This window comes from Panthera pardus, unplaced genomic scaffold, assembly GCF_024362965.1.
Source record: "Panthera pardus isolate Hobbes unplaced genomic scaffold, ASM2436296v1 HiC_scaffold_2, whole genome shotgun sequence".
NCBI lineage: Eukaryota > Metazoa > Chordata > Mammalia > Carnivora > Felidae > Panthera > Panthera pardus.
Window position 1 is genome coordinate 18358000 of NW_026526765.1, and position 24558 is coordinate 18382557.

The following is a 24558-nucleotide window of genomic DNA, read 5'->3' on the forward strand; positions in this document are numbered from 1 at the left end:
ACTCCATGAAATGCCACAACAATAGCAACAGTTTAAAAATAAATAAGGTCACCATCCTTTTCTACTAATGAGTAGTGCTAAAAAAGCACAGATCAAATATCACTGTTTTCTTATGTTTAGACCTGGTTTAACAGAAATTTGTCAAAAACTGTGTAAATATGGATATGTTGTCCATTTTGCCAAAGTAGAGACTTTAGTGTAGTTGTATTTTAAAAACTAACAATAAAAGCACTTAAACATTACAGCTGTGTGTATCTATTCATATCAACTTGTTTCGGGGATTGCATGTATTTAAAGCCATACGTTATTGTTTTGTAATTTAATAAATGTAAGCATTATGTTGATTTACTCTTCTTCATTTAATTTCTAATACCTGTCACTGCAATGGATTGAGTTGTTATTTAATATACATCTGTTAACCCGTGTCATCATGTAATATATTGAATCAGCATGCTACCTAGTTCTTGGTAAACTACATTTGTAAAACTCTATGGTAAGCTTCCCTAAGAAAATTTAGCTTCAGATGTTTACATTAGAATTTTTACACCTCATACTACTATGACCACATAAAAACAAGAGCAAACATTCATTATCTGACAGACCCAGACAATAGCAGCCTTCCAAATGCAGTGGTGCACAGAATCACTGATAAAAACTTTAATAACTGATAACTGCATGAGTACGGTGAGGCACTGGGTGACGTGAATTTCATCTCCTTCTCCTGATACCTACGACTTCATTCTGATATCCTAGCCCAAGACTCTCAGTGCTTCCAAATCTTTAAAGCAATGGGTACTTTAACATTAAGTATGGGGCAAAAATAAGTTAAAACTCAACATGCAAAACCTTGTAAATGCTACTACAAAAAATGATGAAAATGTTTATTATCAGCACTTTATTTTACAGAAAGGCTATATCCTTAATCAATATTCTGTCATTTCTGAGGGATGGTGATATATAAACACTCAATGCAAATGTCCAAATATATTAATATTGTACTTAAGTGGGTTATTTTGTCCTCCTGTATAAGCAGTTTAATTATAACTGAGGTCATGTATTGACTTCTTATGGCTCAAAGTTTTGAGTCTTCTTAGTCTTCAATAAAGAGCATTACAAAATAGGTGACTTAATTTATAATTCCTTGTATTTCCAGCTTTGCCTTGTATTTAAATAGAATAATTTATTCATTTTTATGATCTTTTACTTTTAAAAAATTATTCAATAATAAAGTTATAACAAGCTGTGAGAATAGGAAAAGTTTACATTTTCTAAATTTTTGTATTCTGCTGATGCAAAAGCATTTGTCTCCATCTAGATAAACTCAAGTAGAGAAGAATTGGTACCCATAAAAAGCACCCATGTGCTATAATCATGGAGAGCAAACCTGATGACATGCCAAAGTGAAGATCCCTGCCATTGGCATACATTCGGAGAAATGAATGTTTAAAACTTTTTCAAGGAATAAACTATTTTTTTAAACATCTTCAATTACCATGTGTGTAAAGCTAGACCACAAGACACAAATAAAGACTTTTTTAAGAAAATGGACCAATACGCTGATGAGCATAAGTTCTATTTTCTGTATACAAGCAACTAAATTGATTTCCAGGGTGATGCTGTTTTAAGTGAAATATAGAGGAGAGTCCTCAAATGCTTCCAGGACTGGAAGTGGTTCTGTATAAAAGAAGATGATGGAATACACGAGACATAAATGGGTAGACTGGATACAGCAAAGTACTTCCAAAATATAGATAACACTGGCAGCACAGAAAATGAGAACTCAAGTAAAACATTGGTAAGACCTGAGTGGAGGAGAGAAAAAAAAAAAAAGCTAAAGATAAAAAGCAGGGCCTCATAACCTTGACCTGCTCAGTATAGAATATTGTGTGAATGGAAATAAAGATGCATTTTGTTTTCTTCTGGACACTATTTCCAGACACTTAATGAAAGGCCTAGGCTATCTTTTTATAATTCAAAGGGAGGAAAGCACACTTTTAAGATCAAAAGCAGCCTGTTTTTAGAATATATGAAAGACTCAGTGGAAAGTATGATGGATACAGAAATGAAATCCCAGAGAAATATCAGTAGACACTGCAGATATTATAATGACGTGATGAAATTTTAATATTAATTTCACTGTCATTAATTTCACTGTGCCTCCACCAAACCTTTTCTCTAGAAATGCTGTTTCATTACATTTTAATGAGAAAAGAAGAGAAAGCAAAAATCATCTCGCTCAAGGATTTAGTTTGTAGGGGCTCTCTGACTTCAGTTCATCAGTTACTGATTGCCTTCATACTAGGTCCTATGTGCTTGAGCCACAGTATCTGAAATCCACTGGTTTGGGAGACGAAGAGTTCTAGCACAGAATGACTATGATGAAAGCTTACCTGATGTGCGAAGGCAAGGTACAATTTGCTGACTTGGGTTTTTAAACAGAATGCTTTTAAGATACACGTAAGGAGTAGTTAATAACATAGGATTTGGCTCTGGTGGCTGTGTTAGAGCAGACAACTGTCACGATGGCACGTGAGCTGTAGTTTGCTAGGAGGTCAGAAGCAATAGCATAATCCAGAGCACAGAGGCAGGAGGGCCTGACGCTTCCAGGTAATGGGGTTCAACGAGAGACATGGCTGATGACCAAATGAGAAACGAGCCTGGAAAGGGACATATGGTGCTGATGTCAAAATGTTCCTGTTGTCATGGGGTGCTTGGGTGGCTTAGGGGTTCAGCATCTGACTCTCGATTTCAGTTCAGGTCATGATCTCGTGGCTTGTGGGATTGAGCCCCACACTGCACTGCTGGTGCAGAGCCTATTTGGGATTCTCTCTCTCTCTCTCTCTCTCTCTCTCACTCTCTTTCTCTCTCTCTCCCTCTCTCCCCCTCCCCTGCTTGTATGCACTCATTCTCTCTCTCTCAAAAAAGAAAAAAAAAAGAAAATTTCCTATTGTCTTGAACTTCTTTGATTCACAGAATGCCTATCAAATTCTTTACAAAGCTGGCACAGCATTTTATATTTGGGTGAAGTGTAAAATGACATAATTGGAATCTTAGATATTTCCCCAAGTTCTCTTAGTTTACGGTGAATTATTTTAGTTTTACTGAAGATCAATACTAAAAAAGGGGACCAGAATGAGAAAGAACGAAATATGGCCCTTTGTAGCAACGTGGATGGAACTGGAGAGTGTGATGCTAAGTGAAATAAGCCATACAGAGAAAGACAGATACCATATGTTTTCACTCTTATGTGGATCCTGAGAAACTTAACAGAAACCCATGGGGGAGGGGAAGGAAAAAAAAAAAAAAAAAAAAAAGAGGTTAGAGTGGGAGAGAGCCAAAGTATAAGAGACTCTTAAAAACTGAAAACAAACTGAGGGTTGATGGGGGGTGGGAGGGAGGGGAGTGTGGGTGATGGGTATTGAGGAGGGCACCTGTTGGGATGAGCCCTGGGTGTTGTATGGAAACCAATTTGACAATAAATTTCATATATTGAAAAAAAATAAAAATAAAAATAAATAAAAAAGGAGGCCAGATGATAAAATGGAAAAAGAAATGTTATGGATTTACCACATACAGACAAGATGATTTGTATAATTTTTGAAAGCTGATCACATTGGTGTACTAGTGTGAGTTCGAATACATCTAGTACCTAAGGAAATCAAACTGTGGAACACAAAAGATTTTAAGTATCTACCGTGTATGTCATATCCATTCTTCTCCAACTATTTAGAGTGATTACTTCATGAAACAAAAGGCAAAATTGAATTCTGGTAGAACATGAAAATGAGCACTTAGAAGTAGCCCTCTCAACTGGATACGTGTTCAGAAATGCTTACTTCTATCCAACCATATGTACACATCCTACTACAAATAGTGTTCAATCATTATGTTATGTACCATTATTTTTGAGTTTCATAAACACACACATATAATCACTTCTCCATGCATGCCATTTCGCAATTCCTAAGAATGATCCATTTATCCCTCTTTCATTCACCACATACTCTTTAACCATTTTATGTCTTGGTTAACCTAGCACACATATTGTTCCTGTAGAGAAAAATGAATACTGTATTATAATTCCATACTTAACTATTATAATAGGTGAATTTATTTAAGGTGTGGAAGCAAAATGCAAGGTGCATGGATTTTCTCCCCTGCATAGATTAGGAAGGCAACTGTAGTGGAGTGCTATTTAAACTGGGACCGGAACAAGGAGAACCACAACAGATGATACTGAAAACGAGAACTGTGTTCAAATTGTCGAGGGTCCTTAATGCCACATAAATGAAACTGGGCTCTATACTATGGATAATTCCAGGCCATTTGAAGTCTAAACTATGGCTATAACTTGATCCACTTTCTATATCACAAAAGTAATTGGATTGGATAGGTAAGAACAATGTGCAGAGAATCCAATTAGAAAAAACATGGCAGTAGTCCAGATAAGAGGACATGATAACCTAATGAAGGTAAGAGCAATGGAATAAAAGAATAAAAAAAAAAGAAAATAAAAGAAAAAGAAAAAAGATATGGTAATGGAGATACAAAAAAGATCCATCATCCACACAGATAGTTCTAAGTCAGAATGAGGAGTTAGTGGGTAACCTATACAGGGTGGTATAAGAGATGAACTAATGTAAAATATACTAGAGTATCTAATCTGGGATACTGATGATAGTATTAAAGTAGAGAACTCAGATTGAGAAGTCGATTGGGGAAGTACGGGAAGAAAGAGAATAAGGTTTTTAACAAAGCAATGGTGAAGCACTTGCAAGATACGAAGGTAAGACCATTTGACACCTGGATGGATAGGAGGCTCTGTATACATTTATATACATCTGTATATATCTATATACATTTAGGGAAGTTAACATTTAGTTGGTATTTAATGTTAGGAAAATATATACTCAAAAAAAAGTATGGAGAGAAGAAAACATGGGGATAGGTTTATAACCCTGTAATAAAAACTAAACATTTAAAATAAACCTTTGGGGGTGCCTGGGTGGCTCAGTCGGTTAAGCATCCACCTTCAACTCAGGTCATGATCTCGAGGTTCATGAGTTCGAGGCCCATGTGTGGCCCTGTGCTGACAGCTCGGAGCCTGGAGCCTGCTTCGGATTCTGTGTCTCCTTCTCCCTCTACCCCTCCCCTTATCACGCTGTCTCTCTCTCTTTCTCAAAAATGAATACATATTTAAAAAATGAAAATAAACCTGGAATTTCAGTTGGCCTCTTTTTTTTTCATGTCAACATACTGCTAAGAGTCTTTTATATCTATGGTTATTTTCACATATTTAGTTAACTAACATCACTTCTCTGGATGTCATATAAATTGTTATGTTACAGATAAAGTTAGCTGTTACCTCTGGAAGATTTATCATCAGTCTTAAAATAGAACAGAACAATAGCATCAAACATTAATGTTTCCTATACCCATTTGGAAGGTATATGCAAGAAGTTTCACTTGATCATTCGAATACATCTGCTGCCAAACCAGTATCATGTGCTCACTGATAATTCTGATGTTATTGGGTTTGGCTATGTTGCCAGCTAGGAAAACATCTCCAATAATCTAACGACACTTCACAGTAATATTCTGATCATATTTTATTCAAAACACTTATGATAACATACTACTATGCACAGTTATTATTTGTGGGAAAATAGAGTGTCATTATATGTACATAAACATTATAGAAGCACTGTTTGAAGATTGTTGGTACATAGAAATCTATTTGGACCATTTTCTCTACACAGTTAGCCAGCAGATGCTACACTCTATTTTTTGGGAAAGTGATCAGCTATAAGACTAAACCAAGTCAGCTCACAGATGCTGTATAGTTTAAGTTAATTGCTATCATTTCCACTTAGAGATGTTCAAAAGAAAAAGCAGCAAATCTAGTACTAGCTATTAAAAACTAAATGTATTATATTACAGCAACAGCTGCTATTTATTTTGTTTTTGCTTCACGGCAGGTATAATTAATATTGTTTTAAGCATAGATTTATAAAATTTTCTCCATGGGTAGTCCCATTAGAGAAAACGTTTGCATTCATATACCCATGGAGATTCTTTTAATATTTGCTAATATAGAACATTACAGGGGAGAAAAAAAAAACCTTAATGTACCATGTACTAAATTAATTAACAGCAGAGTGACTTCAATAATTAGGCTTTCAAAGAAACCAAAAAGTATGAAAGCTGCATCAACAATGATTTTCATGAAGCATTATGTCTTTTCCGTCTGAACTTGTTTCTTGAATCCAGTGGTATTCTAAACATGAGACTTGCCATATGTATCATTTGTCAGGTTATGCCTGTTTTAGGTTATGCCTGGGTTAGGCCCCTGGGATGCAGAGATAAAGAAAACTGGCAGGGTTTCTGTCCTAGAATGTACATGTTCTTGAAGAAGACAGACAAGGACAACCATAGACACATCAACACCTAAATACATGATGATTTTGTATAGTGTTAGTTTCTGTGGAGAAAATAAACAGGTTCATAGGGATGGATACAGTGGAAGGCAGCCTGAGCTAGAATAAAATGGTCATTGAGTATTTCCTGTGGGGGTGATCTTTTGGCAAAGACCAGACTGAAAAGAAAGAGCCGAGCATGTGAAAACCTAGGGGTGCACGTTCAGGCAGAATAAGTATCAATTACAAAGACTCTAAAATATGAACAAGAGTGATAAATTCAAGGAAGAGAACCAAATTCAGGGTGTTGAAAATATGGAGTGAAGACGTAAGACAGGAGATAAGTGTGTGAAATAAAGAGATCGCGTTGAATTTCGTGGGCCTCGCTGAGGAGTGTGGGTTTTATTCTAAATGCAAAGCAAAGGCAATAGAACACTTGTAGCAGGGGGATGATTTAACATGCTTCAAAAGAAAAACAAATGGCTTTTTTTACACTATCTGTTGAACAAGTGGAAGAGGAGGAAGTGGAGAAGCCAACTGCTATTAGAAGCATAATGTGGGGTACCAGAGTAAAGTTGAAACAGAAGGAATAGAAAGCCACAGACATGGCTGAAATATATATGTTGGCAGTCAAATAGAAGTCTCATGGATTAATTCCCTTTTGGTCCTAAAATTCTTAAATTTTCACTTTAAGAAACATTAGTATTCTCTTAGTTCTTATAAATCTTCAGCAACAATTTATTTTGCAAACAAAAGAGCAAACAAAATCCCTATTAACTAACTTGAATCCTGTCTCTTGCGATTATGCTTATCTTCTCATTTGTTCTTCTTAATGAAAAGGGGAACAGCTGTTTACCATCATCTATACGTTCTTTTTATAAAATTCAAGTAGATTACTAAGGAGTCCCTACGCCCATGATGCTTGATTCAAATACAATCACCCAGACTGACTATCTGAGGTCAAAAGCACTGGTCCAGGGATCAGGTCCCTGTTCAGGCGCAAAAAAAAAAAAAAAAAAAAAAAAAAAAAAAGCACTGAATATGATTTGTAATTTCAGTGACAAAAATAACCTAGCAACCATCCATTACCAAACCAAAATAATGAGAACCATTTTATGGAAGCAACTGAATCAGAAAAAAAAAAACAAAAACAAAAAAATATATGCTAGCAAATAATGTGAACATTTTTAGAAATTTGACTAGTAAAGTCACTGCACTGTGCATCAGTGACAAGAGGGGGATGTCCGTGAGTTTGCTAAGTGAATATTTGTTGTAGCTTGTTCTAGAAACTAGTGTAACAACTCAAAACAGTGTCTCTGAATTCACAGAGACACACACTAGTGGATGATTTAGATAAGTGAAGAGGCAAGAACCAGAGGAGTATTCCAGATGATGGGAAGAAAAAAAAATTATGGGATCTAGATTTTGGGAATCCAGGGTGAGACCTGAAGGAGCAGAATCATCCAGGGAAAGAGGAGGAGGGAAGAACAACACAGAAGTGGAGGGCACTTGAGTAACAGCAGCTGCACAGTTCTGCCAGTCACGTGGACAACGGAATGGGGGGAGACGACAGAAGTCAAAGAAACTGCTTAGGAGTTTGTAGTGACAAGTTCTCCATCTACATGAATATTTAAATCGTGTCATGCTACTTGAGACCCTCTAATATCAGCTGCAGAGAGCAGAAGGAAAATAGGACCCGTAGGACTCATCTTTACAATGTGAATATAAATACCCCTTATGCTTTAACTCACATTTTGTTTTTTTGTGTTTTCTTTTCTGCTACAGTTACAGAGGATAATCTCTACCAGAAAACATGGGGTATGAAGTTAGATCTGTCTGGAAGCACAAGCAAATCTGAATCCAAGGTAGGGATTTAGCACATTTTCTAATGTCCTTTGTGTTTCATGTTCCTTAAATCAGTTACTTTTACTCATTCTGCTTTTACAGTCACTAATTTTCAGACACAAAATATTTAACGTGTGACATATCTAAAATCAAAGTTTCCTAGTACAGCTTGCTTTCTTTCTTTCTTTCTTTCTTTCTTTCTTTCTTTCTTTCTTTCTTCAAGTTAGTTAACATATAGTGTAGTATTAGTTTCAGGAGTAGAACTTAGTGATTCATCACTTACATACAACACCCAGTGCTCATCCCAACAAGTGCCCTCCTTAATGCCCCTCACCCATTTAGTGCATTCCCCCACCCACCATCCCTACAGCAACTGTCTGTATTTAAGAGAGTCTATGTATTTAAGAATTTCTTATGGTTTGCTTCCCTCTCTGTTTTTATCTTATTTATCCTTCCCTTCCCTTATGTTCATCTGCTTTAAGTACAGCTTTCTAATATCATTTTTCATTATGGATACTAATTCATCCTATTGTTATATGTACTAGTTTTTATTCAAAATGTGATATTTATTTGGGAGCATTTGGTGTTTTTCTATGCTCATTTCCTGTGACTGATAGGTCACAGAGAACTTATCAGCTATAAATCATTCAACTTTATAAGGCTAATCCATGGAGACAATGATACATTCTGAGGTTTTCAGCAAATCCTATGTGGGCTGAAGTTTAAGTTTTGTTCTAAGATAATATTCTTCTCCAATTTTTAACTATTTTAAAACAATGAGCAAAATAAAGCATACTTATGCTGAAAGGTTTTCAAGGTGGAAAAGCTTATGAAGAAGTGAAAGATTTTATATATTTGAAACTTTACTAAGAACACTTAATTTGCAAATACAGACCTAATTATTAATTAAGTATTATTAATGTGGGCAAGTTAACTGCTTTCAATCTCAGCTTGTAATTTGGAAAAATAATGGTACCAACTTAATACTACTGTATCTAATGAAATGTGCTGAAGGAAATTCCTCTTATGTAGAAGAGGCAAGAAAATTCTTTATTCCATTATAAGTCCAACATATGCAATGTATTATTAGCAGGAATTATTTTCTTTTTGCCATTAAACAAATTTGTAAAAAAAATAAAAAATAAAAACCACTGACTTCAAATATAATCTCCAAAAATTTTCCATCATATTATTGTTTGATGTTTTAAAAAAAAAAAAAAAAAAAAACCTTCCAAATTCTATTTTGATTAATTAAGTCAAGGTATGTATTGAATGTCTTTTTCCTGACACTTTGATATACCCGATCAAGTTAAGGACTTCATAACGGGGTGATCGTCTTAGATTATCTGGTCAAGGCAATCTCATCACAAGGGTCCTTGCAAGTGGGCAGTGAGGCAGAACAGGGAGAGCAAGAGAAAAGATGTGCGGATGGAGCTCGGACAGACACAGGCAGGACTTCCGGCCTGGAAGATAAAGGAAGAGGGCCGTGAGCGCAGGGATGCGGAAGCCCCCGTCTGAGCGGGAAAGGAAGGGAACAGGTTCACCCCTACAACCCCAGAAGGAAAGCAGCCCTGCCAACATCTTGACTTCACCCAGTGAGACCCACCTCAACTTCCTAACCTGCAGAACTATTAAAAAAACTCAGTTTGTATTGGGTTAAGCCAGTTTGGTGGTAATTCATTACAGCAGCAAATTGAAAACTAATAGAAGCACTAAAAATGAAAGTGAATTGCTGAAATAGTAACCTTTAAGGCACACTTTAACATTAACAAAATAAATGATCAAATTATGGTAGTCTTCTTTTGAAACAGCCTGAATGTCCATCAACTGATGAATGGATAAAGAAGGTGTGATTTATATACACAATGGAATATGACTTGGCAATGAGAAAGAATGAAATATGGCCTTTTGTAGTAATGTGGATGGAACTGGAGAGTGATATGCTAGGTGAAATAAGTCAAGCAAAGAAAGACAGATACCATATGTTTTCACTCTTATGTGGATCCTGAGAAACTTAACAGAAGACCATGGGGGAGGGGAAGGGGGGAAAAAAAAGTTAGAGAGGGAGGGAGCCAAACCATAAGAGACTCTTAAAAACTGAGAATAAACTGAGGGTTGATGGGGGGATGGGAGGGAGTGGAAAGTGGGTGATGGGCATTGAGGAGGGAACCTGTTGGGGTGAGCACCGGGTGTTGTATGGAAACCGATATGACAATGAATTTCATATTCAAAAAAAAATTATGGTAGTCTTCTTTACAAGCAAAAAAAAAATGTTAAGAGTAGAAAACAGAATACTTTTTAAAAATAGTAAAAGAATTTCTCAATTAATCAAATAATTTCTTTGTCAGTAATGCCATCACATGGTAAAGGAACTAAAACTAGAGCAATGTTACATTAATTACCCAAATGATTACAAAAATTTCGTAAGAATGTTGTTACATCTTAAACTAGTAAATTAAAATACATTATATTTTATGACTAAAAAATAAAGTTAAAAATAGAACTTAGGTTCCAGGAATCGCACTACTACATATTTACCCAAATAATATAAGAACACTAATTGAAAGGGGGAACATGCACCCCTAATGTTTATAAGCAGCATTATTCACAATAGCCAAAATACAGAAGCAGCCCAAGTATCCATCAACTGATGAATGGATAAAGATGTGGTATACACACACACACACACACACACACAAACACACACACTCAACAGAATATTATTCAGCCATAAAAAAGTGAAATATTTATTCGATCTGAAGAGAAACCAGAGGGGCGCCTGGGGGCTCAATCAGTTAAGTGTCTGACTCTTGGTTTTGGCTCAGGTCATGATCTCACAGTTTTGTGGGTTTGAGCCCCACATCAGGCTCTACACTAGAAGCGTGGAGCCTGCTTGGGATTCTCTCTCTCCCTCTCTATCATTCCCTCTCCCCTCTGTCATTCCCTCCCCCACTCACACCACCTCTGTCTCTTTCAAAAATAAATAAATTTTTAAAAAAATTAACAAGAAACCAAAGTATTCAACAAGAATGAAATCTTGCCATTTCCAACAACATAGATGGAGCTAGATAGTATGATGCTAAGTGAAATAAGTCTATCAGAGAAAGACAAATACCACATGATTTCACTCATATGTGGAATTTAAGGAAAAAAAACAAACTAGCAAAGGGAAAACATAAGAGAGAAAGAGACAGACAGACAGAGAAACCAAGAACAGACTCTTAATTTAAGAGAACAAACTGATGATTACCAGAGGGGAGATTAGTGGGGGGATGGGTTAAATCGGTGATGAGAATTACAGAAGTTAGTTAAATGATTTCATAGCATAGTGCCCTGAAAAAAAAAAAGATATGAAACAGAATAAATTACCAAGTAACATTTTTATTTGGGTATTGAGTATGATTTTTCAGATATTGGAAAGAAGCATTCTGCTATAGAGTCCTCCCAATTGAGTGAGCGTGAGAGATGTTGGGCATACTTAGTTCCTGATCCAGTATGCATCAGGGAAGCCACATCCTCATCATTAAGTGTGTGTGTTGGGGGCAGAGGGAGAGAAGCAGGGAGTGCTAAAGTAAAATGAAGGTCTTGGTGCTTCTAAACTCTACTCACCTCCCACCCCCGAGTCCATTCTCTGACAGCTTCAACCTACATCAGTCATCCTGACACTTTTTGCTCCAAAGAACAAAACCATAAAGGCATCGTCTTCCTCTTCTCAATGCTAATATCTAACTTTATTAAACCAATGTGATTTGATACATATGTATGCTATGGAATATAAAAGTTATGAAAAGCAATTATTACTTCTTTCTCTCTGTCTCTCTCTCTCTCTCTCTCACTGTCTTTTGGAATTGTTACTTCTAAGTGGTTTCAATGCATTAACTAGTTATAATCAAGGGATATGTTTTCATAGGACTAAAAACAGCATAAATGGAAACAATGTGTGAGTTTGAAAAACTGGCCTTCATATATTCCTATAGCTACAAATAATAGATTCATGTAGCTACAAATATATATTTCTGTAGCTACAACGGATTCTACCTCAAAATTCTACATTTGTACCCTTATAAGCACTATACTGAAGAGCATCTAATCTTTTCCCAATCTCCACATCAGGTTACTTTGAAGAGAGAACTACCTATTTTCTTTGCTTCAGAGATAAACAAAGTCAGGGGTACACATGGAAATATAAATTCCCCCAAACAATAGTACTTTCAGGAAAAGCTAACAAACCCTTATTTCACATGTTTTTCAGTGCAGAACTCCAGTTTGCAAGGATGTATAAATGCAAATTTTACCATTCTGAGTCATGGCTATCTTAAAAACTACCAATATAATTCAATCCCTTTTATTCCAAATATATTAAAGACCAGATAAAATAAAATTTAAAAAATAAAGTCAATAGATATTAATTTATGGAATAAAACCACTTGCTAGAAACAAAAGTTTTTATCTATTTATTTTTATTCAGAACAATGTTGATGTCATTCCCCTTTTGTATTAAGCATAGGATACTGTCAAGGTTTATATTTTTAAACTTTGATTAGCCAAATATAGGGAATTCAGTAAGATTGTATTTATAAAGCCTTAAGGCTTTTTTTTTTTTTTTTTTTTTTTGCTTCCACTTTTTGGGTATATACCTGTTTATGTGTAGCCTACAAACAGTATCAAATAATATAACACTTTCAATCTGTCCTAAATTGTTACGCTATGTTTTTGGATAAGCAAGTTAGAAGTGCCAAAAACGGATGCAACGTATCTATAAAGTAATAGGACATCTTTGATTTTATTAGACTGTAATTCTTGACCTGAATAATTCCACTAATACTTCCTTCAGAAAACTTGATGCTGTAAATCTCATCTGAAAAATCCCTTATTTTAAAATGACAGATTGTTGGGGCGCCTGGGTGGCTCAGTCGGTTAAGCGGCTGACTTCGGTTCAGGTCACGATCTCGCGGTCCATGAGTTCGAGCCCCCCGTCGGGCTCTGTGCTGACAGCTCAGAGCCTGGAGCCTGTTTCAGATTCTGTGTCTCCCTCTCTCTGACCCTCCCCTGTTCATGCTCTGTCTCTCCCTGTCTCAAAAATTAAAAAAAAAAAAAAAAAAAAGTTAAAAAAATAAATAAATAAAATGACAGATTGTTAAGTGGCCTGAAGTAATAAGTCCTGACTGTTGTATTTCCCTGTGTACTGCTCAAAGTTCTAACAGCATTTTTACAAACGTTCAGAGGTTTAGACATGTTTCTGGAAAGAATAAGCACATGTTATGATAGCAAATACTGATCAAAACACTTTTATGCGATAATAGTAACACTGCTACATATTATATTTGTAACATTCAAGGAGGTATAAATTCTGTTTAGAAATCTTCATTTTGTTATAAGGAATGACATATTTCCGTCCACTTGAAGAACAAAGAATACTTGAGAAGATAAATACAAAAGATAAATATGACTTATATCATTATATTTGTATTTACTACCATTCCTTATTTCTTCCTATACTTATTTCACATTTTATCTAAAATACTATGCTCAACATCTGTTAAATATGTAAAAAAAAGACTTCACAGGACTTGTTTTTTATCCAAATCATTATTTATGTTCCATATTAAATTTCTAATTCTTATTAGGATTCTTAATGTATCAAATGTGAAATCATGAGAATTCTTAAGAAAACTCAGGCCATTATTAAGTCTTTCAACTTGCTGATTCTAATTGTTCATCTTACTTGCTTTTTCCATTTCCTATTCATGCTGTCTCTTCTCTGATATCCTTCCTCTGCTTCCTCCATCAAAGTGGGCATTTCGCTGGGCAGCAGCACTTGGCTAATGATTAACAGTGGAGAAACAAAGGTGATATGTGCCTTCAGGGTCCTGCTTTTAAAATCCAGAAAGCACGCCTCCTTCCTTCCTGGAGGGGGATACTCCCACATGTAACTTCTCTTCTCCCCGCAGGATGGAGGGTAGGATCTGGGCTCCCAGACCACAGGAGAAGATGAAGACAGCACACCGTGAGCCCTGGACCACACTCTTTGGAACGGCTGTATCTAAGGTATTATTTGCACTGCTTAAATCTTCAAATTGGAGACCTGCAGGAGAGTATTTATCTTGCTTAACTGTTTTGGTGGGGTTTTTTGTTGTTGTTGCCATTGTTACAGCAGCTTAGAATTTATATCAACTATTTCCTTGGTGAAGAAAACATAACCCCTAGCATTCAGGATTAGATCACTTTGTTTTTTTTTTTTTTATTTATTTTTTTTTTTTAATTTTTTTTTTTTCAACGTTTTTTATTTATTTTTTTGGGGACAGAGAGAGACAGACAGAGCATGAACGGGGGAGGGGCAGAGAGAGGGAGACACAGAATTGGAAACAGGCTCCAGGCTCTGAGCCATCAGCCCAGAGCCTGACGCGGGGCTCGAACTCACGGACCGCGAGATCGTGACCTGGCTGAAGTCGGACGCTTAACCGACTGCGCCACCCAGGCGCCCCGAATTAGATCACTTTGATTCACGGTCATATTGATTCACGGTCATATTGCTTCACTTTTCGGAAGAAATTGGTAATGGTCAGTTATGAGTAGTATAAAAAGGTCTTGGTGATTATCGAGTTGTCTTATTAAATTAATTTTCAGATTAAAAATCTGCTATTTTTGTATGTTAAAGTATAAATTCCAAAACACAGAGCCTTTCATTAAAACAATTAAAAACTGGGATGCCTGGGTGGCTCAGTCAGTTAAGTATTCAGACTGGCTCAGGTCATGATCTCACAGTTCCTGAGTTCAAGCCTCTCATCAGGCTGTCTGCTGTCAGCAGAGAACTCACTTCAGATCCTCTGTCCCCCTCTCTCTCTGCCCTGCTCATGCTCCTGCTCGCTCACTCTCTGTCTCTGTCTCTCCTCTCAAAAATAAATAAACAAATAATAAATAAATAAATAAATAAATAAACATTTTTTAAATGTTTATTTAAAAAATAAAATAAAATGAAATAATAAAAACTACTGGGACACCTGAGTGGCTCAGTCGGTTAAGCGTCTGATTTCACCTCAGGTCGTGATCTCATGGTTCGTGAGTTCAAGCCCCGCATCGGGCTCTGTGCTGACAGCTCAGAGCCTGGAGCCTGCTTCGGATTCAGTGGCTCCCTCTCCCTCTCCCTCTGGCCCTCCCCTGTTCATGCACACTCTCTTAAAAAAAAAAAAAAATTAAAAAAAAAATTTTAAAAAGCATCTGACTGTTGATTTCAGCTCAGGGCAGGAGATCATGGTTTGTGAGATTGAGCCGCATGTGGGGCTCTGCACGAACAGTGAGAAGCCTGCTTGGGATTCTCTCTCTCACTCTCTCTCTGCCCCTCCTACACCCATGCGCTTGTGCGTGCATGTGTCCACGCTCTTTCTCTCAAAATAAATCAACTTAAAAAATAACAATAAATAAAAACTACCAGCATATACTGATATATTTATCTATCTGTTATTTATCTTTCCAGTACTCCACATGCCTTTTTCAGGTACACAATTTTGAACAATTAACTACTAAAATTTATAATTCGTTTGTAGGTTTTCCGATAATCCTTAGTGACCTTGGATTTTCAGCTTTGTCAACTTCTCAATAACCACTTATAAAAGTCAGAAGAAAGAATTGGTCCCTCGCGAAATCCCTTAAATGAAGTAAATTTTAAAATCCTTTCATGCATTACACTGCCAATCACTGTGGCTAATCCCATTCAAGCTCCATAATTAGTATCCCAAGGTAGGGATTCCCACCTGTACCATGTTGTACAACATCACGAAATGGGGAGGGGGATATGAAAGAAAGGCTCCCAGCAGACCTCTACATGACAGAATGTGTGAATCAATTTTCATTAATTCTGCCTCTTTAAATCTGTCTGCTCTTTAGGAGAGACTGCTCTCTGCCTCAGACACTATCGCAAGATAATTAACAGAACCACTGCTGGAGACCGATGACAGCACAAGCAGCAGCTGATACCTGTGGCAGGAACTCCCTGCCATCCCAGTGCCATCGAACTGTGAAGGAAAAGGACACGCAGTGCTGTGCAACACTAATTTTACTAAACAAGTGCATTATTTATAGCAGGCATTACAGGGCTGTATTTATCTATCATGTAACAGAAATAAAGCAAATGGTTTCTAAAACACTTTCAACTCTTCTGGCAACTATTTTAGACTCTGTGACAAAGTATCTCTAAATAAGATCACCCAGGGTCCCTATGAGCAGCTGTAATAGTGTGCATATTGACTTGAATGCCACCACACAGAAATACTCGAATTCGCTATCACTTTTCCAATTGCAAAGATCTGCTCATCCGTTCAATGACTAAATTTTCATAGTCACAGGAGCCTGATATTCATTTACCTACTTATTTACTTATAGTGGCCAATGGAAGGGCTACACCACTGTAGATTAAACTATCATGATAAAGGTAGCCTCAAATAATCATCTCTATATTCAAGATGCCTCAGTCACTACTTCTTGAGAAATCTATTATTGTCTAGTGTGTCCCAAATTTTCTTTTCCATCATCATTTGATCAGACAACCTCTGAGGAATCTCATACTTACTACATATTCTCCATTTTTTATTATTTATTCAGGAAATAACAGGATTTTAAAATTGAATCAGATCCTGGCCAGGATCCCATACGGAAAGTCAGTAAACTCAAAGATGTTAAAAGACTTACTAAGTCCTTCAGTTAGTGAGACGTGGAATCAGAACTGGCAACCGGGATTTCTGACTTGTGACCCAGCACGTAATTCACTAATGAGACTCCTTTGCAATATCAGAAATAAATACTTATATTGATTTCAAAGAGGCCACCACGAATGGATTCTTGCTGCCAAAGTCTTGTTGGACTCTTCTATTCTCGAACATCTTGTATACACACATAAACTTTAGAAGTGAAATGGCATACTTTCCTGTCCTAGTTCTAAACAATTCTGGAAAAACCTTTTTTTCCCTGTTTTTATGCAACAACAAAAAGCCCTGAGATTAGGCAAAATAACTTCACTGCTGCTTCCTGAAGATATTTCCTCCTTGAAGACTTTGAACCAACTGAAATAATGTACCTATTGGGACTAGCAAGTGGCCTATCAGTACCTGCCTGGACTATACCTCCATCAACCCAGAGCTATTGAGCCATAACCTCTTCCCATTCCAAACAAGCCCCTCGAATTGCAGGACTTGTTTAAAATTATTCAGATTAAGAAATCATTTTTAAGGAAATGCTATACATATCTGTCCCTGATTTCTCCCTTCCAAGATGTTCTTTAACCTCCGTCAAGATGGTGTTATCACTTGTACTGGTCAGGGTCTCTAGAGAAACAAAATCAATAGAATGTGTATTTATATACAGAGAGAGAGAGAGATTTATTTTAAGAAGTGGGCTCATGTGACTGGGAAGGCTGCCAAGTCTTAAAACGTCCTGGATGGGCTGCTAGGCTAGAAACCCAGGGAAGAATGATGTTGCAATTCCAGTCCAGAGGCATTCTGCTGGCAGAATTTCCCCTTCCTCAGAGGAGAAAAATCTTTTTCCTTAAACTCTTTAACTGTTTGGGTGAGGCCCACCCACATAATGGAGCCTAATCTGCTCACTCAAAGTCTCCTAATTAAAATGTTAATTGCGTTAAAATACCTTTATAGCAACATTCATAAGTCAACATGTATCTGGGCACTGTGGCCTCGCCAAATTGACACATAAATTTAACATTACATGCCTTGTAGCAGCAAATTACATACAAGCCTACATCATTTTATTGTGTTTCATGTTACTGCCGTTTGCATATATGGTATGTTTTACAAGTTGACAGTTTGCAAGAACCCTGCACTAAGCAATTCCATCGGCACCATTTTCCAACAGGATCGGTTCGCTTTGTGTCTGTGCATCATATCTTGGTAATTCTTTTAACAGTTCAAACAATTTCATTACTATTACATGTGTTATGTTAACTTGTGATCCATAATCTTTGATGTTACTATTGCAATTGTTTTGGGGTGCCATGAACTGTACCCATATAAAACGGCGTACTTAAGTGATAAACATAGTATGTGATCTGCCTGCTCCACTGACCAATCATTCCCCCATCTCTCTCCCTTCCTCAGGCCTCCCTATTCCCTCAGATGCAACAATACTGAAATTAGGCCAATTATTAATCTTAAAATGACCACTAAGTATTCAAGTGAAAGGAAGAGTCACACATCTCTCACTTTAAATCAAAAGCTAGAAATGATTAAGTTTAGTGAAGAAGACATACAAAAACCAAGATAGGCCAAAAGCTAGGCTTCTGGCATCACACAAATTAGCTAAGTTGGGAATGCCAAGGAAAAGTTCTTGTAGGAAATGAAAAGTACCAGTCCAGTGAACACAAGAACGATGAGGGAAACAGCCTTTCCGATGATGTGGAAAAGGTTTGACTGGTCTGGATAGAAGCTCAAACTATCCACAACATTCCCAACATTAAGCCAAAACCCAATGCAGAGCAAGGCCCCAACCCTCTTCAATTCTACAAAGGCTGAGAAAGACAAGAAAACTACAGGAGAAAAGTCTGAAGTTAGCAGAGGTAGGTTTATGAGGTTGAAGGAAAGAAGCCCATCTCCAGAACATACAAGTTCAGGGTGAAGCAGCAAGTGCTGACGTAGAACCTACAGCAAGTGACCCAGAAGGTCTAGCACAGATAATCAAAGAAGGTTGCTACACTAAACAACCAATGTTCAACGTAGATGAAACAGCCTCCTACTGGACGAAGATACCATCTAGAACTTTCACAGCTGGAGAGGAAATGTCAATGCCTGGCTTCAAAGCTTCAAAGGGCAAACTGACTGTATTGCTGGGGCTAATGCAGCTGGTGACTTTCAGTTGAAGGCAGTGAGCGTGTATTATTCTGGAAGTCCTAGGGCCCTCAGGAATTATGCTAAATCTATTCTGTCTGCTCTATAAATGGAACAACAAAGCCTGGGTGACAACACATCTGTTTACAACATGGTTTACTGAATATTTTAAACCCACCGTTGAGATCTACTGATCAGGAAAGATTCTTCTCAAAATATTACCGCTCACTGACAATGCGCCTAGCTACCCAAGAGCTCTGATGGAGATGTACAATGAGATTAATGTTGTTCTCATGTCTGCTAACACAGCATCCATTCCGTAGCCCATGAATCAAGGAGTAATTTTGATTTTCAAGCATTGTTATTTAAGAAATGCATTTCACAAGGCTTCAGCTGCCATAGATAGTGGTTTCTATGATGGATCTGAACAAAGTCAATTGAATAACTTCTGGAAACAAGTCACCATTATAGATGTCATTAAGAATATTCATGATTCGTGGAAAGAGATGAAAATGTCAGCATTAATAGCAGTTTGGAAGAAGCTGACTCCAATCCTCCTGGACAACTTTGAGGGGTTTGAGACTTCAGTGGAGGAAGTGAGTGTAGATGCAAGAGAACTAGATCAGAGATGGAGCCTGAAGACGTGACTGAGTTGCTGCAATTTCATGATAAAACTTTGATGGATGAGAAGTTACTTCCTCTAGGTGAGCAAAGGAAGTGTTTTCTTTGGATGGGATATGCTTCTGGTGAAGATGCTGTGAATATTACTGGAATAACCACAAAGGATTTAAAATATTACAATTTAGTTGATAAAGCAGTGGCAGAGTGTGAGACGACTCAATTTTGAAATAAATTCTAGTCTGGTTAAAATGCTGTTGAACAGCATCACATGCTACAGAGAAATTATTTGTGAAAGGAAGAGTCAATTGAGGCCAGAAACTTCACTATTGTCCCATTTTAAGAGATTGGCACAGCTACCCCAACCTTCAACCACCACCACCCTGATCAGTCAGCAGCTATCAACATCAAGTCAAGACTCTCCGCCAGTAGAAAGATTAGGACTTGCTAAAAGCTCACAAGATAGCTAGCATTATTAAGCAGTAAAACATTTTTTAACTAAGGTCTGTACATTCCTTAGACGTAATGATACTGCACGCACACTTAACAGACTACAGTATAAACATAACTTTTATATGCACTAGGAAACCAAAACCTTTATTTGACTCACTTTATTGCAATATTCACTTTACTGTGCTGGTATGGAACTGAACCAGCAATATCTCTGAGATATGGCCGTAAACTCAGTTTTGCCTTGATCAAAAATTTTTCCAGTGGTCCTCTGGAAAACTGACAGCTGACACATCCTTTTCAGAAATGCAAACATGCGGAAGTGTCACAGCTGATAAGCCAACCCAGTGTCTTAACTCTAGAATCTACATAAATGTTAAGATTCAGGACGCCTGGGTGGCTCAGTTGGTTGAGGATCCGACTTTGGCTCAGGTCATGATCTCACGGTTCATGTGTTCAAGCCCCGCATCAGGCTCTGTGCTGACAGCTCGGAGCCTGGAGTCTGCTTTGGATTCTCTGTCTCCCTCTCTCTCCGTCCCTCCCTCACTTGCACTCTCTCTTCTCTGTCAAAAATAAACATCAAAAAAATTTTTTTAAAAAAGATAAGATTCCCAAGGGAAAGGAATCTTGTAATATTCTCAGTGCCTAAAACAAAGAGTAACAAACAGCAAGTAACTAACTGAAAAACAGATGAGTGAAAACATAAATTAATAAGTCATATATTCTGCTAGATCATTTGCAGAGAAGGAAAACATTGTATTTCCAAAATGATCTCATTATCTAAAAATTACATACTGTGGAAACTCTTGCATTTCAGCAATTGAAATTCAATATGTACAAGACATATAATTATAGCATCACCCTCTATGTGTGTAAAACAAATATCTAGACCCACAAAACACACAGAAGGCACTCAATATTTTTTATGATGATTGACAATAATTGTGTTCCACACGAGAAATTAAATTTTCAAAATTCTTTTCTTTATTCATGCAAATATCAGTTGCTTTAGTGATTTGGTTTGCATTCTTCTATTTCACAAAAAGCTCAAACATGCTGTTATGCCTTAAATATAATCTTTTGTTGCCATACTTCTCCTCAATATTTCTACTCATTTCTTAATTAATGACCTTTTGAAGACTGCAGACTTATCATGTGTGTTTACAGGTCTCCATCTCAAAAAGCTCCAGGTGACACAGATAATGGACCACCAGGTTGATATCATTTTGCTCAGGAAGATTGAAGAAGTATTCTGCTTCTTGATTTATATCCCAGGCTTTATATTCACAGCATTTCATCTTTAAAAGATTTTTCACATATGTCATTCTTAAATCTTTATAAAGATTGTTGAAAGCAACCCATTTTTCTTATTTCAGTTAAGAACTGAAACTCCCTGGAAAAGTGGTGCATAGTTTTATAAAGGACAGGCATCCCAAGGCATGCCATCTAGGACTCCAGGACTCTGGGATGACATGTGAATTATTATCTACAACATTAAGTGCTATGTAAATATTTGTCAAACTGAACTAAATGTCCTAGGAAACATTTTAAAAGATTCACTGTACTAAAAGCTTCTCTACTTTTGACTACACAAGGAAATACTATTTTTCTGGATTCATCCATCTTCCATTCTGGACATTAAGAAGTTCTAGAGAAAGGTTCATGAAACAAATGTAAACAATAATATATTCTATGTACCTTATTGTCAAATGTCCTATGACATTACCAGTCAGAATAGGCTTTACTATTTATTCCTGGCATTAGACGCGTGTAGCAACGTGTAATAAATATGTTACACTTTGATTGAGGAAATTCGTGGAAACCAATTCATCTACACCTAGACTTTGCTCATCAGAAAAAGCAATGCTTGGGGCGCCTGGGTGGCGCAGTCGGTTAAGCGTCCGACTTCAGCCAGGTCACGATCTCGCGGTCCGTGAGTTCGAGCCCCGCGTCAGGCTCTGGGCTGATGGCTCGGAGCCTGGAGCCTGTTTCCGATTCTGTGTCTCCCTCTCTCTGCCCCTCCCCCGTTCATGCTCTGTCTCTCTCTGTCCCAAAAATAAATAAAAAACGTTGAAAAAAAAAAAATTTAAAAAAAAAAAAAAGAAAGAAAAAGCAATGCTTCTATCAGTAAAACTGATGCCTTAATTGGTCATTAAAAATGTCTGCATTATTCCTTATGTTAAATTTATAGTTAACTAGAAAATGTGAAGAAATCACCAAAGGGAAAAGGAGTGGTTTTTTTTCCATAAATCTGTTAAAATACAAACAAAACTTTTTTGTGACCTACCATGTCCTACCTCATATTCTACAGAATTCCAGAATTTGAAATTTTTCAAACACACCACACACACACACGCATGCATAATCTAGCCTTATAAAATCATGAGGGTAAAAAAGGAACCTTAAAGATTATAGATTTCAATGCCTAAAGTTTAAAGATAGAAAAAAATGGTGTTCTCAGAGAAGTGAATTTGTCAATCACCTAATCCATGGTTAAACTCATACTGAAACTCCAAAACCCAGACTAGGCTTCAACAATTCTTATGTGCATCTGTGCGCCTGCAAGTACGTATGCACATGTGTTTAAACTAAATTATTTTGATATATGTATATAAAGGAAATCAGGTTTTTTTAAGTACATGGTTCTTATGTAGAAGGAGCAATAATAATTGTAGGAATAGATTCTTACTAACAGATCTTTCCTTTGGTGTTAGAAGAGAGGAAATTCAATTTTAGCATGCAAATTTACTGGCATTTAGGTTTGCTTCTCAGGCAATGGTTCTTAAAAAAGATATTACATCATTGTGTTTTAAGTTTTTTTTTTATAAATAATTTGATAGAATAGCACTTTTCATTTAAAATAACACTGGTGAATAATTCATTTTATGTTAAAAATTAGAGTTATTCATCACTCTCAATGATCGAGATTCCAATATCATTTCCTGAGTGAGGCAGAAAGTTATATCATCAATTTCTTATCAAGGGAATCATTTATAACCTTGAATATTGACATGAGACCACTTGAATTTACATAGCTTAATGACCAGGATTGAGAACTGAGATCATGTGTATCAAACTGACATAATTATTTGTCCAGAACATTCCTTTCTAGAAAGATAAAGGTGTAAATTAATAATTTTACTGTTTACTTCAGGAAATTCCTATAAACAAATTTATCTGGACAAAGAGTTTATCCATCTAGGCAAACAACTCTTTTATTAGCACATCAGTTATCTTACCTGAGCAAACAATTTTCTTTTCAAACAACAGCTTAGTTATAATGACTTGCTTTAAGATTCATGCTTTTTCCTGCACACTGTTTGTTATAAACTTTAGTCAATTGCAACCACTTCCTTCTCCCTATGTAAATATCTTCTTTAAACCACTGAAGCCCACATCCCGGAACACCAAAGAGCTAGAACATTAAAAACATCTATGTTTGTATCTATACTTCCAAGGCACTAATAAGAATCTTCACATTGTTATTCTACTTTCCTGCTGTAAGTATAGTAAACTTAGCTTTACTTTCTGTTTGTGTATGTGTGTGCTTTTTTATACTCAGGAGTTGACAACTTACTGACTTTTTATCTGTGTTGCAACCTAATAATATAAAAATGTTTTTTTGAAATGTGTTGAAAATTTGAACATTCTTATAACTTAAGTATGTCTCATTAAAAGAACAAAAGTCTTGAGAACTGCTTCTCTAGACCTTTCTTTATAAAATGATAAAAATATGCCTTATGCTTTATGTAACTCAGTGAGATATATTTCATTTTACCTCCAGTTTAGTTAACACAGTGTTATATTGTTTTAAGGTGTACGATACAGTGATACAGTAATGCATCACTCAGTGCTCATTACAAGTGCCCTCCTTACTCCCCGTCACCCATTTCACCCATTCTCCCACCTAACTCTGCTCTAACAACCATCAGTGAGTTCTCTATAGTTAAGAGCATGTTTCTTGGTTTGTCTCTTTTCTTCCTTTACTCATTTGTTTTGTTTCTAAAATTCTACATATGAGTGAAGTCATATGGTATTTGTTTTTCTTGGACTGACTTACTTTGCTTAGTATTATACTCTCTAGCTCCCTCCATGTCATTACAATTGGCAAGATTTCACTTTTTTATTATGGCTGAATAATATTCCATTGTGTGTGTGTATACACACATATAGGTATACACACACACACACGCACACAAATGCACCCCCACACCCCCACACCTTCTTTATCCATTCATCTATCAATGGACATTTGGACCACTTCCATAATTTGGCTATTATAAATAATGCTGCAATAAACACAGGGGTGTATATATCCTTTTGAATTAACGTTTCTGTATTCTTTGGGAAAATACCCGGTAGTGCAATTATTGAATCATAGAGTAGTTCTTTCTTTTTTT

The 24558-nt window shown here is 36.6% G+C and overlaps 1 protein-coding gene and 1 long non-coding RNA gene across 4 annotated transcripts in view; one reads left to right on the forward strand and one right to left on the reverse strand.

The window, feature by feature from the left end:
- CDH12 (cadherin 12) overlaps positions 1-24558 on the reverse strand; it is a 1048697-nt gene that overhangs the window by 935319 nt on the left and 88820 nt on the right. The window lies entirely within an intron of this gene.
- LOC109267761 (uncharacterized) lies at positions 8188-16511 on the forward strand. The gene is made up of 3 exons (XR_002080249.2): positions 8188-8281; positions 14213-14309; positions 16146-16511. It is a non-coding gene; the product is annotated as an uncharacterized LOC109267761 (long non-coding RNA).